The sequence below is a fragment of the Oncorhynchus mykiss genome, chromosome 2 (assembly GCF_057628025.1).
Source record: "Oncorhynchus mykiss isolate SJ-2025 chromosome 2, ASM5762802v1, whole genome shotgun sequence".
NCBI classification, from domain to species: domain Eukaryota; kingdom Metazoa; phylum Chordata; class Actinopteri; order Salmoniformes; family Salmonidae; genus Oncorhynchus; species Oncorhynchus mykiss.
The window spans coordinates 87,045,410-87,063,342 of NC_143023.1; the positions used below are offsets into that span (position 1 = coordinate 87,045,410).

General features: G+C 41.4%; 1 protein-coding gene and 1 long non-coding RNA gene across 7 annotated transcripts in view; both read right to left on the bottom strand.

The window, feature by feature from the left end:
* Positions 1–1,480, bottom strand: part of LOC110498779 (transcriptional enhancer factor TEF-1) — a 96,830-nt gene extending 95,350 nt beyond the window's left edge. The window contains exons 1-2 of one of the 3 annotated variants that reach the window (XM_090211406.1): positions 1,284–1,480; positions 769–873 (exon numbers count right to left, since the gene is read on the bottom strand). The gene's annotated coding sequence lies outside the window, so the exon portion shown is untranslated. The remainder of the gene's footprint in view (positions 1–768; positions 874–1,283) is intronic. The other 2 variants (XM_090211399.1, XM_021575409.3) reach the window with 2 other exon arrangements.
* Positions 1,481–4,866: 3,386 nt separating this feature from the next.
* Positions 4,867–12,742, bottom strand: LOC110498811 (uncharacterized). 4 transcript variants are annotated; one of them, XR_016489018.1, is made up of 6 exons: positions 11,815–12,742; positions 11,519–11,577; positions 10,636–10,655; positions 10,406–10,467; positions 8,395–8,460; positions 4,867–7,847 (listed from the first exon to the last, which is right to left on the bottom strand). It is a non-coding gene; the product is annotated as an uncharacterized LOC110498811 (long non-coding RNA). The 4 variants fall into 4 exon arrangements; XR_016489019.1 differs by lacking the exon at positions 10,636–10,655; XR_005038633.2 differs by lacking the exons at positions 10,406–10,467; positions 10,636–10,655; positions 11,519–11,577; positions 11,815–12,742 and adding an exon at positions 8,665–8,990.
* Positions 12,743–17,933: the final 5,191 nt, after the last annotated feature.

The window sequence follows — 17,933 nt, forward strand, 5'->3', positions numbered from 1 at the left end:
TAGACACAATATTTATTTCAAGCTTTATTTTAAATGTAACAACTAATAAAGTCTACTTTTAGGAAAGTGATAATCACATTAACTTTAGTGACATACCAATGGTCTGATTGAAAAACTGTTTCATAACACATCACGCAGAAAACAAATACAGACAAGTAAACCTGAATACTTGACAACATTAGATTCAAGTCAGTACTTCATTGAAGATATCACTGAATTATCTAAATGAGATGAGATGTTTCACATTGTGCCAAAAAAAAAAGTAGTAGAATTAAAATGTAACTTCAGAAAGCAGGTTATTAACATTTCATTAAGCATGATCAAAACCAACTTCTAATTGCTGGCATATTTTCTCTGATGAGAGAATGGTGATTAATTCAGTATTTCAAAGCATTTAATCACAGCACTGGTAAACCAAATTACAAAAATATTTTCAGTTATAAGATGATGTTCAAGCGTCTAGTTTCTTGCCTAGATTCATGAAATCACAGGAGGGTAGTAAAGGTGCAGTATTACACAAGTGAATCATTAACCAAGGTTGCTCTGTATAAACTTTCTCATTCACACATAATACACCAGATAGTTAAAATAATGAAACAATTATGTTTATTTATATTGGAAATGTAAAACTAACTTTTGAGGACAAGTCCTTCGGGGGTAAATATCATACCCAACAATAATTCCACACGCAACAAGTTACTGATAAGGATACAATATTTATATCAACGAAATTGTATATTGGAAGAATACAATGTATATTCTACTTACAGTTATCAAAGGGCCAAATGAAAACCCGAGGATGCAACAAGTCCTTCTGACTCCTATGCTTTGTTGCGCACAGAAAGCAAAATATCCCTGACGGCAACTCCCTGCCTGTACGGGGAAAAACACAAAGATAATAACTTAGACGAATGTAAAGTAAACCATATGTGGTCTACAGTACTTGGTGGATATACTGTTGCAATATCCAACATTTTCTTCAGGAAAAAATGTAAAAAATGTCAAAGATGTTCATGCATTGTCGGACGACGTCTATGGACAAAGTGAAAGACACAGCTCTCCGACGTAGGCTCCAGCCAGCCAATATGGCACGCTCGCATAGTTTCTACAATTTATTTCACAAGTGGCTTAATTATATTTCATACATAAGATACATATTTGTGATATAGTAATCAACCTTCAATATTTATTTTCCAATTAAATCTGACCACTTTTGATTTTCCAGTAATCTACTATTCAAACGCACCACAATAACTTTTCGTAAAAAGTAGTAGCAAACTTACCTTAAACACCTCTATTATGGTTAATTGTAACAATTTTCGCTGTATTTCGGTTTTGCTGTAAGGGCTGAGATGGGGGTTTTTTCAGAACTGCCAAGGATTTTTTTCTTCAGACCAGCGGGCTGAAGTGTGTAAAATTCACTGCGCATCTACAGAGATGTGAAGTATGCCCGGAATGAGAGCAGGAATGAAATTAACGCAAAGATGGAGTTTGTGGGGCGGGGCGAGAGTGGCGTCATCATAAACTCTGATGCCACTGAGCCATACGGGTGGGAGGGACTGTACTTTCAACAAAACAGTACTGCACCCAAACTCCATTCAAAGAAACGGAAAAAAACTGTGAGCGTATTTTACTATATACTATCACTCTGTGATTTTTCTGTTTAGAAAAAAATAACACTTCGATTCCAAGAATGATCCACCAACTAATAAGATGTCTTTCCAAACATATTTAGTAATAAGAAAACCTAGCTGTTGGAATTTATTATGTAGCCTAAGAGATAATGTTCCTTTCCAAGTTGATTTTCAAGTTACCTAGCAATGCACCTGCATTGTTATTATCATGGCATGTTTGTTTGTGTCACTATAATCTTCGCCCCTGCATCAAATCAAAGCAAATATTATTTGTCACATGCATGTGTTTAGCAGATGTTATTGCGGGTGTACCGAAATGCTTGTGTTTCTAACTCCAACAGTGCAGTAATATCTAACAAGTAATATTTAACAATTTCTCAACAAAACACCCAATACACACAAATCTAAAGTAAAGGAATGGAATTAAGAATATATAAATATTTGGGTGAACAATGTCAGAGCGGCATATACTAAGTAGAATAGGATAGAATACAGTATATACATATGGGATAAGTAATGCAAAATATGTAAACATTATTAAAGGGACTAGTGTTCCATTATTAAAGTGGCCAGTGATTTCAAGTCGATGTATGTGCTAGTGAACTGTACCTACAACTGAGCCAACTTCTGACCTGCTCAACAAAGCATGGTTTTGACGATTGCAAAAGGCTGTAAGGTCATAAATGGACAGGGTGTTTTTACAACCACGTGTTTGCTTACATGTGTAAAAACAAACTACTCAATCAATCACAGGAAGATCAACCCACTCAAGTAGAGTATAGCGAAAAATGCCTGTCACGATGTGATGCACCCCTCTTAGGGATGGCATGGGAGAGCACTAGCAAGCCAGTGACTCAGTAAGGGGGGTTTGTCACTCCTGTGCCTTGCCGTTCACCTTCGCTCCCCTGGGCCACACTACACTCAATCATAGGATCTACTAAAGAGATGTCTTCAGTAAAGTCTTAAAGGTTGAGACCGATTCCGCGTCTCTCACCTGGATAGGCAGACCATTCCATAAAAATAAAGCTCTAAAGGAAAGCCCTGCCTCCAGGAATAGTAAGGAGGCCTGCGTCTTGTGACCATAACATACGTGTAGGCATGTACGGCAGGACCAAATGGTGATGGGTAGGACCAAGTCCATGTAATGCTTTGTAGGTTAGAAGTAAAACCTTGAAATCAGCCTTAGCCTTGGCAGCAAGCCAATGTAGCGGCCATTTCTTAAATCACTCACAGTGATACACACACACACACACACACAGGATAACGTGGTGCACTGCAAATATAATGCACAAGCAGAGACATTTTTACAGAAGCAGAAACATTATTAAAAAGTCTCATTTTCAAGCACAGATACCCTTGCCTGTCCATAAGTGTGTAACCTGTTGATGGTTATTGTTTTAGCTGACTAAGGTTGACCCCCCTCACCCTGAGGTCAGGGGTTAAATGTGACCTCTACTAAGCCATGTTTTGAGAAGAACAGATAGATCATGGGAATTAAATCCTTAATATAAAATCTGGATAGGGGGAACTTGATATATGCTGTTGTATAATAAACATGTTATGGTGCTCTGTCTTAATTCCTTTTCTCTCTGCCTTGGCCAGTGACAGTTCCGTGGTTGCAGTATCATTAAGTTGCTACTTGATTTGAACATCATTTGTCATTGAGAGAAGATCTGGAAAATTAGATCTCAGTGTGTGAGCAGTCGCCCTCTTGTGGTCAGAGGAAAGCAGTGTTGACGGGGGTAAATAGAATGACAGGAAGGGATGCGGCTATGCTTGAGCATCCAAATGCTTTCAGATCATTGACAATTGAGCCTCTGGGACAGTAAATTTCATTTGAGCCCTACAGTGATTGAGAATAATTTCATTTCTCATTTCTTCCATGCAACATAAATTCACTTGCATTCATTATTACACTGTCGTTATACCAGAAGGTCATCTTAGGAGACATAAATATGACGGTTATCAATGCAAGCAGGTTTAGGATTTTACGACAATTAAAGCTCATAGTGGACTAAGTAGGACTTCAGGTTAATTGTAAACGATCATATAACCCACTGTTTCTATAACTTAGATGGAGTCGCATTCACTCTGCACATTCATGAATTACAAATGGTCTGATGAAAGAAGGGTATGTACATTCATTGCATGACTGTGGTTCTTCTCAGGGATTGTGTTACAGGATAACAGGTTAGCAGCAGGCCTTTTCAAACGGGACATTTGAAGAGGTTGATGTCACGTTACACGTAAACACATGGATATGTTTGTGCACCAATTGTCTCTCTGATTCATAGTCCACGGGGCTGCCTGTAATGTTATGGATGAATGCCCCAGCCTTCGATGTTGGCCCTGGTTTCTTAAGAGCATGTGAATATCCCAACAGAGTGAAGCCAGGTCACATGACCTATAACGAAAGCAGCCTAACGGAGCAGACATTGTCTATTTCGTTATCATGTTTAGCCTAGATGTGTTTAGCCATGTCCAAAAATAAATGATCAATCCTCACATGCAAATAAAAAGGGGGCCCGAGGTATCAAATTATCTTCTTTACATCTCTGCCAATGGTCCCTTAGTTCTCCTCTCCTGTGCTCTCTACATTATAAGGCATGCTGCTTGTTTCTAGAGGTGAGGTGTGAGAGGCAGATGCACAAACACTAGCTCTCTTGTGAGGACAGGTAATGAAGGAATAAAGGCAGAGAGGGATGTGGAGCGAGAGGGGTAATTGCCCTCTAACGGGGAAACCACTAGCATCCATGAGTCAAGACATCTTTACAAGAGCAGTTAATTACTCTGGTGTTCTTTTCTGGTATATTTTCTCTCTATTGGGTGTTAGTGTACTCAAATATATTGCAAAAACTACAAAATAAAAGCACAGCTGTATTCTCTTCTTACAGTGACATTCAATTATCATATAGCTAAAAGGCACATGGCCTAATACATTGGTACACCGGGTAACCTTCAAATGATGAAATACATAAATCATCTAGTTTTCCTGTTGTTTCCCAACCAGTGACTACCTGCTACTAATCTTTAATAGTATTGTAGAAGTCACTCAGCTCTATTGTAGAAATATACGACAGGACAATTTCCGGAAAGCTGAGACATGCTACAAACACTGTTCTAATCAAACCTTCCAAAATATCATATACTGTTCTGAAGAGGGAGAAGTGAGTTTGAGACCTATGGTAACATGACAATAATGGAATAACATTCAATCAGCACAATATCCACAGATTGACTGTTTTATTTCAGGATTAACAGATAAGTAATACAAACTATGGATAAATTAACTCTAACGTACCTACAGTAATTCAAGTTGAGTGTATATGGATTGTAGTGTATATAATTTCAAACACAGTGTTTGCACAACCAAGTCTGACAGATTTTCACACCTTTCGACAGCTGCGAAAGGATAGCTTCAGTTTATAAAATTTGTGTTTTAACATTTAAACATTTAGGAATTTCATTTAGTTATAATTTTTTTAATCATATATGATACCTGAAAAACATTTGAGACTAAGTAAAATAACTTATTAAAATCAGTCAGCACTTTAAGTGGTGTCTTCCTAGTAATGGCATACAGTATGTTTAAATGAAGGCACTTATCAAGGATTAGAAAGGGAAAGGGGGATAGTTGTACAACAATGCATTCAACTGAAATGTGTCTTCCGCATTTAACCCAACCTCTGAATCAGAGAGGTGCAAGGGGGGGGGGGGGGGGGCTGCCTTAATCGACAACCACGTCGGCGGCGCCCAGTGGAAACAAGTAATGAAAGTAGAGAAGGGTAAGTGAATGAAAACAAGTTCATCACTACATCAACCTTTTGAAAGATAACATTTTTTGTTTTGTTTTTTTCTCTTTAATTTTACCCCTTTTTCTCCCCAATTTCGTGGTATCCAATTGTTTTTAGTAGCTACTATCTTGTCTCATCGCTACAACTCCCGTACTGGCTCGGGAGAGACGAAGGTTGAAAGTCATGCGTCCTCCGATACACAACCCAACCAAGCCGCACTGCTTCTTAACACAGCGCGCATCCAACCCGGAAGCCAGCCGCACCAATGTGTCAGAGGAAACACTGTGCACCTGGCAACCTTGGTTAGCGCGCACTGCGCCCAGCCCGCTACAGGAGTCGCTGGTGCGCGATGAGACAAGGACATCCCTACAGGCCAAGCCCTCCCTAACCCGGCCGACACTAGGCCAATTGTGAGTCGCCCCACGGACCTCCCGGTCGCGGCCGGTTACGACAGAGCCTGGGCGCGAACCCAGAGTCTCTGATGGCACAGCTGGCACTGCAGTACAGCGCCCTTAACCACAGCGCCCTTAACCATTTTAAAGACTAAAAGAGCAATTATCATCAATAAAAATACCAATAAAACAACAATCATACAATGACTTTACAATGAACAAAATACATACAGTACCAGTCAAAAGTTGACACATCCACTCAATCAATGGTTTTTCTTTATTTTTTACTCTTTTCTACATTATAGAATAATAGTGAAGACATCAACTATGAAAGAACATCTATGGAATCATGTAGTAACCCCCCAAAAGTTTTAGATTCTTCAAAGTAGCCACCCTTTGCCTTGATGACAGCTTTGCACACTCTTAGCATTCTCTCAACCAGCTTCACCTGGAATGCTTTTCCAACAATCTTCAAGGAGTTCCCACATATGCTGAGCACTTGTTGGCTGCTTTTCCTTGGCTCTGTGGTCCTTCCTCATCCCAAACCATCTGAATTGGGTTGAGGTCAGGTGATTTTGGATGCCTGGTTAGCAGCACTCCATCACTCTCCTTCTTAGTTAAATTGCCCTTACACAGTCTGGAGGTAGTCCCACTAAGCACAAACCAGATGTGATGGCGTATCGCTGCAGAACGCTGTGGTAGCCATGCTGGTTAAATGTGCCTTGAATTCAAAATAAATCACGCCAGTGTCACCAGCAAAGCACCCCCACACCATAACCCCTCCTCCATGCTTCACGGTGAGAACCACACATGTAGAGATCATCCTTTCATTTACTCTGCACCTCACAAAGACACGGCAGTTGGAACCAAATATCTAAAATTTGGACTCATCAGACCAAAGGACAGATTTCCACCTAATATCCTTTGCTCATGTTTCTTGGCCCAAGCGAGTCTCTTCTTCTTATTGGCATCCTTTAGTAGTGGTTTCTTTGCAGCAACTTGACCATGAAGGCCTGATTCACACAGTCTCCTCTGAACAGCTGATGTTGAGATGTGTCTGTTACTTGAACTCTGTGAAGCATTTATTTGGGCTGCAATCTGAGGTGCAGTTAACTCTAATGAACTTATCCCCTGAGAGCAGAAGTAATTCTGGGTCTTCCTTTCCTTAGAGCCAGTTTCATCATAGCGCTTGATGGTTTTTGCAACTGCTCTTGAAGAAACTTTAAAAGTTCTTGACATTTTCCAGATTGACTGATCTGTCTTATAGTAATGATGGACTGTCGTTTCTCTTTGCTTATATGAGCTGTTCTTGCCATAATATGGACTTGGTCTTTTACCAAATAGGGCTATCTTCTGTATACCACCCCTACCTTGTCACAACACAACTGACTGACTCAAATGCATTAAGAAAATAAATTCCACAAATTAACTTTTAACAAGGCACACCTGCATTCCAGGTGACTACCTCATGAAGCTGGTTGAGAGAATGCTAAGAGCGCGCAAAGCTGTCATCAAGGGAAAGGGTGGCTACTTTGAACAATCTCAAATATATTTTGATTTGTTTAACACTTTTTTGGTTACTGCATGATTCCATATGTGTTATTTCATAGTTTTGATGTCTTCACTATTGTTCTACAATGTTGAAAACAGTACAAATAAAGAAAAACCCTGAAATGAGTAGGTGTGTCCTGACTTTTGACTGGTAATGTATATTTAGTGTAGTTGCAGACAAGTAAAAAATGGCACATACAATTTATAGTTATTATTATGGCACATACAATATTTGGTACAATCTATTGCTAAATTGTTGTTTCATAATATAAATGCTTAATGTCCTGGATTGGTTCGTAGTGCTCTTGGCATAATTAAAAGGCTTCCCTTGAAGCATGCAATTGTGAAAATTGCAATTGAATATTTACCAGTAAAATGAGTGCCAACAACACCACATATTCAGTCCACATTTCTGTATCTGGTGAAGAGATTATACAGGACCATCAGCGTGGACTTGAGGTCACAGTTCGCAATATCTGGGAAATAAGAACATATGAATAAACACATACAGACAGCAGTCACTAAAAACATTTTTTCGAATAGAAATCAAGGAGGATATGGAATAAAGGAAGTGTTTTGACCCTGAGAAAAGCATTCCGAATCAGAAACGACAAATCGTATTGCCAATTAACACTGAAAATGAATGTGTGTTTCAACATGTAGTCATAGACACACACTACATAATTCCAAGGACAAATTACAAAACACATTAATTACACACACAGAACCCCAAAAGAAAACCCATTTACAAAGGGGCTTGGTGTGTGGGGCTTCTACTTCAACATAGTGTGGCATTTGAGATTCACTGAATGGATTGGTAGAGTGAAAGAGCATAAAGAGAAACTTCTTCCAGACTTGGTTGTATGTGAGAATACTGCTGTTAGGGCTTAGTGCCTGACAGAATTCTCATAAACAAATCATTTATTTAGAGACAGTTCAGCATCGGAATTATTTTATTTAAAAACAAAACATAGTTATTATCCATAGCAACTATATAATGGCATCCTAAAAGAGAACACCTACCTTCAGGCCTGGGTCTGGGTCTCTCCAGACTTCATCTTGCTCAAAGGAGAAGGACACGTTGCACACCTGCATGACAGAAACACAATGAAAGCAACATTACACAACAGAAGAGCCCCGCAAAGGTAGGCTACAGTATGAGGAAACAGCTCTCCAACAAACACACAATGCATACAATTCAAGTCATCACAGTTCCCCAGCCACATGTTCCTCGGTGTGGAAACATCAGCTCAATAAACCCATAACCCCTTTTCAGCTGAAAAAAACACTCACTCTGTACCAGCTAAAATATTAGAGGAAGGGGGAGGTGTTTCAGTCAGAATGTGGTTGTTGTTTGGTTGAGTTGGTTCATGTAAAAGTGTGGTACTGAGTGTCAGTGCAGCGCCTGGTATTTCTTAGAACAGATCAGCTAGGGGTTGAAGGAGATTTAGGAAATATGGAGGATAATTAGTAGCCAAAGCTTGGGAGAGTGAGAGCAAGAGAGAGAGATCTTGAGACAGAGCTAGAGAGAGAGTGAGTGGGAGAGCAGAAGAGAGAGAGGGCGGTGTAGAAATCAAGCAAGATCAACCATTGGAGGATTCCTTCAGGCGCGTAGAGGGCACTCCTTTATAGCGCCTGTCCCTGAAAGGACCCCTTGTCCCTGCTCCCCTCCCTCTCTCTGCATTAGTGCTAATCTCTTGGCCACTTATTGATTTCCTGTGCAGGAGCAGATTACAGATGCTGCCTGCGGGTGGGTGCCCACTCTGCTTGGCACAGCACAGCCTGCAGGAGAGGACCCAGGCTCAGGTTTGACAGGGCGTCCCTTTAGAAAGCCTGCTAAGAATAGCTGTCAAGAGGCTTTGGGTTGCACATTGTCTGTCGGGCAGTAAGGAATAATCTATATGATAAATACTAAAATCAGCAAATCATTTTGAAGGATAATAACTCTTGAAAAGTGCAGACTGTCAGCTTTAAATTGAGGGTATTTTCAATTGGGAAATTAGAGCACTTTTTGCACATAGTCCCCCAATTATTGGGAACCAAAAGCATTTGGACAAATTGAGTTGTATGTGTATTAAAGGCCCAGTGCAGTCACACATGTGATTTTATTTGTTGTATATACATTTCCAGACTAGGTTGGAATAATACTGTGACATTTTTACAATTATGATAATGCCCATTTGGTGTAAGAGCTATTTGAAAAGACAGACATTTCAGCCTGTTTTGATGGGATGAAGATTTGGTCTTCCATTGGGACATCACCATGCAGTAAATGAGTTAATAGACCAATAAGAGAGTTCCAAACATCTCTGCCTACAACAGAACATTTTCAATTTCCCCTCCCCAGACAGTCCAAGCAAAATTATTGCTTGAGAAACTGCTCTTTGCTAAGAAGCTATTTTTATATATTTTTTAACTATTTTAATTGAAAACAATCACATTAAGGAACTTAAATGTTACCCAGAAATGATTTGATATTGAGAGAAAATAACAGCTGCATTGGAAATGTAAATTATTCAAATGTTTTGTATTTGTTCCTATATTCTTAATGTGTGACTCTACAAACTTGTTGGATGCATTTGCTGTTTGTTTTGGTTGTGTTTCAGAATATTTTGTGCCCAATAGAAATTAATGGTAAATAATGTAGTGCCATTTGAGTTTTTTACCATTAATTTATTTTGGACACTAAAAAATCTAAAACTCAATCAAAACAAACTGAAAATGCATTAAAACAAGTTTGTAGTCACAAGTTTAGAATATGGGACCAAATACAACACTTTTGACTACTTTAATACACACAAAACTGTAAGTGAATTTGTCCAAATACTTTTGGTTCCCTAAAATGGGGGGACTATGTACAAAATGTGCTGTAATATCATAACTGTTCATCAGATATGGATGAAAAAACCCTACAATCAAAGCTGACCGAATAGGCTTTAACCTCAGTCATTGTATCATGTGCTGGAGTAGAGCCAAAACAATAGCAACAGTACAATAAAACACTGCTACAGTATTAACAAATAACACACATTACCTGTTTCACCACATTGAGCTTGTCTGGAGCATGGTCAAACAGGGCTTCGAAAGCATCTCGCTCTTAATGGACGGAGAGAACAGTCATACCATTACTCAAAGAAACGATGCAAAAAATGTCACGGTAGTCAATGGCAAGTACTGAAAACTGTGCCTTGAAGACCAAAAATGTCCATTGTTCACGGTGACTCATGAAAATGTATCAGTAGAGAATAAACAGTGAGCACCTACCATGTCTCCCAGATAAAGCCCTGAGGGAAACGATAAGAAAACAAGTTCGAAACCTACATTTGGTCTGCAAGGACAGCTGACAAAGAACTGAATTACATTTATATAACAGCATACTTCTATTCTACAAGTCCTATTGATACGTTTATGTCAACCAGATAAACAGGAATGTTGGTGGTGTACATAATATGTTAACTTAGGTGAACATTTAACAAAATGGATGTCTCCATTGTGGTATTGTCAGCGGAGCCAGGCATGTTGGGTCAAGGGGCTGCTGCAACATCCCAACAGCTATCAGACAAAGGAGGCTAACAAGGGATGGCTTGGACACACACACACACAGGCACTGCGCTCCTTCTCTTCATGGTGTAATCTCTAATGACAGTGGCAGGGCTGGGCAGCAGTCCAGGTCGTATGATAACAACCCTGTGACCATGACTATAATATGAGCGCACTGCACGCCCACTTATCTCCCCAGCTGCTCTGGGCCTGCTGGACCGCTCCAACCTCAGCTGGGGCTGTGCTACACTGGCAAGGAACCACACATCCCTGTCCATACAATGGTCTACTGTGTTCACTGATGCTGGCGAAACAATTGTGCTTGAACACCTATAATAGAATGCAGTTATTTCAGAAAATAGCCTTTCATAAAGGCTGCAGGAGGGATTGCATTTGAGAGAGAAAAATGTATAAGTACTAAATATTGGAAATAAGATGGCATTGTGTTTTTGGGAGAGGCAATGATATCATGTGGCGTACTAAGGTACTACTAAGGTGTACTAAGGTAAACCTCTCTCTATCTCTGACATAACAGATTGAGTGAGGGGTGCGAGTTCTATCAATGAGAAAAGAGGCGAGCTGAGAGCCGAGCTGAGAGCTGACATACCCTGTATTGCCTGTGATTTCCTCCTGGATCTGGCGGGACTGAAGAATTCCCTCCCTTTTCTGAGAAAAAAGACAAGACAAAATGACAAATGAAACAGGAGAATCTGCCTAGCATTAAAGGGGCATATAATTGTATCTAAAGAGTGGTAGTATTTCATTATTATTCATCACATTTATAAGAATGTATAGCAAAGTTATTTTCACATGTAACTAATATGCATACGACTTCAGATACTTAGGCTATTTCAAATATCATCAATGTGTACTACATTTCAAGCCAAATAAGATGTACAGTACCTGAACCAGCACTACTTGGATGGACACGTGGTCAGGAAGTCTGATTGGTACTCTGAAGTGTTAAGACAGCAACAGGTGAAGAATGGCCACTATACTCTTAGCATGTACAGCTGGACAAGAGAGACAGAAAAGGGGATTTGCTTTAGCTTTGAATGGTTGAAAGAACAATCAATAAAGTAAACAAGGCTTTGATTTCTCCCTACTAAAATGCTAAATTAAAGGAGAGGTATCTAAAAGCCCTCTGATATCTGTTTGATCCTTTCAGGCTAAGTGGATCAGAACAGAGGAGTGTGTTACATCCCCCTTAAGTGTTTTTCCCCAGCTTAAAAGAATAGGTTGAAAGCAGGGAACAATTGCATTGATTGGGTTAGCACTTGGGTGACAAAAGTCTGTGGTAAATTTGATCAAAGACTCCATCATGTCATACAAGTGTTTCTCTTTTTGATGTAGTTATTTCACGCATTCATGCTTCTTTCAAAACAAAACTCTTACCTTGAAGAATGTGTACAGTACCTTCAGAAAATATTCATACCGCTTGACTTATTCCACAACTCCAAAAGGATGAAAAAATAAACTTCTCCTCACCCATCTACAGCTAGCCTAGCGGTTAAGAGCGTTGGACCAGTAACCGAAAGGTTGTTGGTTCGAATCCCAGATCCAGCAAGGTGTAAAAATCTGCCATTCTCTCCTTGAGCAAGGCAGTTAACCCCCAACAACAACTGCTCCCTGATGACGTTGTTTAAGGCAGCCCCTCACCTCTCTGATTCAGAGGGGGTTTGGTTAAATGCGCAAGACACATTTCAGTTGAATGCATTCAGTATCTATCCCCTTTCCTGACACACAATATCTTGGACCGCCGAGTGCTGAAGCGCGTAGCACTGGCCCGGGTATCCAGGAAGGATATTGACCTCCTCCCGTCAGTAGAGGAAGCCTGGTTGTTCTTTAAAAGTGCTTTCCTCACCATCTTAAATAAGCATGCCCCTTTCAAAAAATGTAGAACTAAGAACAGATATAGCCCTTAGTTCACTCCAGACTTGACTACCCTTGACCAGCACAAAATCATCCTGTGCCGGACATAAGCATCAAATAGCCCCCGCGATATGCAACTTTTCAGGGAAGTCAGGAACCAATATACACAGTCAGTTAGGAAAGCTAAGGCTAGCTTTTTCAAACAGAAATTTGCATCCTGTAGCACAAACTCCAAAAAGTTTTTTGGACACTGTAAAGTCTATGGAGAATAAGAGCACCTCCTCCCAGCTGCCCACTGCAGTGAGGCTAGGAAACACTGTCACCACTGACAAATCTACTATAATTGAGAATTTCAATACGCATTTTTCTATGGCTGGCCATGCTTTCCACCTGGCTACCCCTACCCGACCAAAAGCTCTGCACCCACCGCAGCAACTTGCCCAAGCCCCCCCTGCTTCTCTTTCTCCCAAATCCAGATAGCTGATGTTCTGAAAGAGCTGCAAAATCTGGATCCCGTCAAATCAGCTGGGCAAGACAATCTGGACCATCTCTAAAATTATCAGCTGAAATTGTTGCAACCCCTATTACTAGCCTTTTCAACCTCTCTTTCATATTGTCTGAGATCCCTAAAGATTGGAAAGCTGCCGCGGTCATCCCCCTCTTTAAAAGGGGGAAACACTCAAGACTAAAACTGTTACAGACCTATATCCATCCTAAAGTCTTTGAAAGCCAAGTTAACAAACAGATCACCGACCATTTCAAATCCCACCGTACCTTCTCCACTATGCAATCTGGTTTCAGAGCTGGTCATGGGTGCACCTCAGCCACGCTCAAGGCCCTAAACGATACCATAACCGCCATCAATAAAAGACAATACTGTGCAGCCGTATTCATCGACTTGGCCAAGGCATTCAACTGTGTCAATCACTGCATTCTTATCGGCAGACTCAACACCCTTGGTTTCTCAAATGACTGCCTCACCTGGTGCACCAACTACTACTCAGATATGTGTTCAGTGTGTCAAATCGGAGGGCCTGTTGTCCAGACTTCTGGAAGTCTCTATGGGGGTGCCACAGGGTTCAATTCTCTGGCCTACTCCTTTCTATGTATACATCAATGATATCTCTCTTGCCGCTGGTGATTCTCTGATTCATCTCTACGCAGACAACACCATTCTGTATGCATCCGGCCCTCCTTTGGACACTGTGCTAACAAACAGTCTCTATGGGGGTGCCACAGGGTTCAATTCTCTGGCCTACTCTTTTCTATGGAAAAATCAATGATATCACTCTTGCCTGATTCACCTCTAAGCAGACGACACCATTCTGTATACATCCGGCCCTTCCTCGGACACTGTGTTAACAAACCTCCAAACGAGCTTCAATGCCATACAACACTCCTTCCATGGCCTCCAACTGCTCTTAAATGCTAATAAAAGGTGCTGCCCGCACCTGCCCGCCTGCCGAGCATCACTACTCTGGACGGTTCTGACTTAGAATATGTGGATAACTACAAATACCTAGTTGTCTGGTTAGACTGTAAACTCTCCTTCCAGACTCACATTAAGCATCTCCAATAAAAAATGTAATCTGGAATCCTATTTCGCAACAAAACATCCTTCAATCATGCTGCCTAACATACCCTCATAAAACTGACTATCCTACCGATCCTGGACTTTGGCGATGCCATTTACAAAATAGCTTCCAACACTCTACTCAACAAATTGGATGTAGTCTATCATAGTGCCATCCGTTTTGTCACCAAAGCCCCATATACTACCCAACACTGCGACCGGTATGCTTTCGTTGGCTGGCACTCCGTACATATTCGTCGCCAAACCCACTTGCTCCAGGTCATCTTTAAGCCTTTGCTAGGTAAAGCCCCGCCTTAGCTCACTGGTCTCCATAGCAACATCCACCCGAAGCAGGTATATTTCACTGGTCATCCCCAAAGCCAACATCTGCTTTGGCCGCCTTTCCTTCCGGTTCTCTGCTGCCAATGACTGGAACGAATTGCAAAAATCCCTGAAGCTGGAGACTTATATCTCCCTCACTAACTTTAAGCATCAGCTGTCAGAGCAGCTTACAGATCACTGTACCTGTACACAGCCCATCTGTAAATAGCACACCCAACTACCTCATCCCCATATTGTTATTTATTTTTGTTGCTATTTTGCACCCCATTATCTCTACTTGCACATCATCATCTGCACATGTATCACTCCAGTGTTAATGCTAAATAATTATAATTAATTATACAATTAATTATAATTATTGTAATTATTTTGTAATTATTTTGCCACTATGGCCTATTTATTGCCTTACCTACCTCCCTAACCTTACTACATTTGCACAAACTGTACATATATTTTTCTATTGTGTTATTGACTGTGCGTTTGTTTATCCCATGTGTAACTCTGTGTTGTTGTTAGTGTCACACTGCTTTGCTTTATCTTGGCCAGGTCACAGTTGTAAATGAGAATTTGTTCTCAACAGGCCTACCTGGTTAAATAAAGGTGAAATAAAATAAAAAATAATAAAACGTAAAAAACGTCTGTCCTCGGTTGCAACAATCACTACCAAGTTCCAAACTGCCTCTGGAAGCAACGTCAGCACAAGAACAGACAGCATCGTGAAGAAGGCGCAGCAGCGCCTCTTCAACCTCAGGAGGCTGAAGAAATTCGGCTTGTCACCAAAAGCACTCACAAACTTCTACAGATGCACAATCGAGAGCATCCTGTCGGGCTGTATCACTGCCTGGTACGGCAACTGCTCCGCCCACAACCGTAAGGCTCTCCAGAGGGTAGTGAGGTCTGCACAACGCATCACCGGGGGCAAACTACCTGCCCTCCAGGACACCTACACCACCCGATGTCACAGGAAGGCCATAAAGATCATCAAGGACAACAACCACCCGAGCCACTGCCTGTTCACCCCGCTATCATCCAGAAGGCGAGGTCAGTACAGGTTCATCAAAGCTGGGACCGAGAGACTGAAAAACAGCTTCTATCTCCATCAGACTGTTAAACAGCCACCACTAACATTGAGTGGCTGCTGCCAACACACTGACTCAACTCCAGCCACTTTAATAATGGGAATTGATGTAAAATATATCACTAGCCAGTTTAAACAATGCTACCTAATATAATGTTTACATACCCTACATTATTCATCTCATATGTATACGTATATACTGTACTCTATATCATCTACTGCATCTTTATGTAATACATGTATCACTAGCCACTTTAACTATGCCACTTTGTTTACATACTCATCTCATATGTATATACTGCACTCAATACCATCTACTTTATCTTGCCTATGCCGCTCTGTACCATCACTCATTCATATATCTTTATGTACATATTCTTTATCCCCTTACACTTGTGTCTATAAGGTAGTAGTTTTGGAATTGTTAGCTAGATTACTTGTTGGTTATTACTGCATTGTCGGAACTAGAAGCACAAGCATTTCGCTACACTCGCATTAACATCTGCTAACCATGTGTATGTGACAAATACAATTTGATTTGATTTTGTTCGTCGGGAGCTTCATGAAATGGTTTTCCATGGCCGAGCAGCTGCACACAAGCCTAAGATTACCTTGCACAATGCCAAGCGTTGGCTGGAGTGGTGTAAAGCTCGCCCCTTTGGGACTCTTGAGCAGTGGAAATGTGTTCTCTGGAGTGATAAATCACGCTTCACCATCTGGCAGTCCAACAGACATATCTGGGTTTGGCGGATGCCAGGAGAACGCTACCTGCCCGAATGCATAGTGCCAACTGTAAAGTTTGGTGGAGGAGGAATAATGGTCGGGGCTGATTCGGGCTAGGCCACTTAAATCCAGTGAAGAGAAATTTTAATGCTACAGCATACAATGACATTCTCAATGATTCTGTGCTTCTAACGACGTGGCAACAGCTTGGAGAGCTTCCTATTTCAGCATGACAATTCCCCCAGTGCACAAAGTGAGGTCCATACAGAAATGGTTTGTCAAGATCAGTGTGGAAGAACTTACCTGGCCTGCACAGAGCCCTGACTTCAACCCCTTCGAACACCTTTGGGATGAATTGGAACGGCGACTCAGAGCCAAGCCTAATCGCCCAACATCACTGCCCGACCTCACTAATGCTGTTGTGGCTGAATGTAAGCAAGTACCCACAGCAATGTTCCAACATCTAGTGGAAAGCCTTCCCAGAATAGAATGCCCATGATTTTGGAATTAAATGTTTGACGAGCAGGTGTCCACATACTTTTGGTCATTTAGTGTATGTGGGGAAGGGTATAACACACTTTCTTGAATGTTGAAAGTTTCCAAGAGCACAGTGGTCTCCATCATTGGGAAATTGGAAAAAATATGGAAGTACCCAGACTCTGCCTAGAGTCTGACCAAACGGGAAAGAAGGACCTTGGAGACGCATCTCTTCAGTAGGTCCTATGATTGAGTGTATTCTGGCCCAGAGGTGTGAAGGTGAACACTTGAGTGGGTCGAGTCACTGACGTGATCTTCCTGTCCGGGTTGGCGTCCTCCTCTGGTTCGTGACGTGGGGGAGACCTCCGTGGGCTATACTCAGCCTTGTCTCAGGGTAGTAAGTTGGTGGATTGAAGATAACCCTCTAGTCCTGAGCCCTGGGACCATGCCTCAGGACTACCTTGCCTGATGACTCCTTGCTTTCCCCAGTCCACCTGGTCATGCTGCTGCTCCAGCTTCAACTGTTCTGCCTGCGGCTATGGAACCCTGACCTGTTCACCGGAGGTGCTACCTTGTCCCGGACCTGCTGTTTTCGACTCTCTCTCTACCGCAACTGCTGTCCTGAACTCTGAAAGTTCGGCTATGAAAAGCCAACTGACATTTACTCCTGAGGTGCTGACCTGTTGCACCCCCTACAACCACTGTGATTATTATTATTTGACCCAGCTGATCATCTATGAACTTTTGAACATCTTGGCCACCCCTGAGAGTCTGGTTCCTCTCTAGGTTTCTTCCTACGTTCCTGCCTTTCGAGGGAGTTTTTCTTAGCCACCATGGTTCTACATCTGCATTGCTTGCTGTTTGGGGTTTTAGGCTGGGTTTCTGTATAGCACTTTGTGACATCGGCTGATGTAAAAAGGGCTTCATAAATATATTTCATTGATTGATTGATGGTGA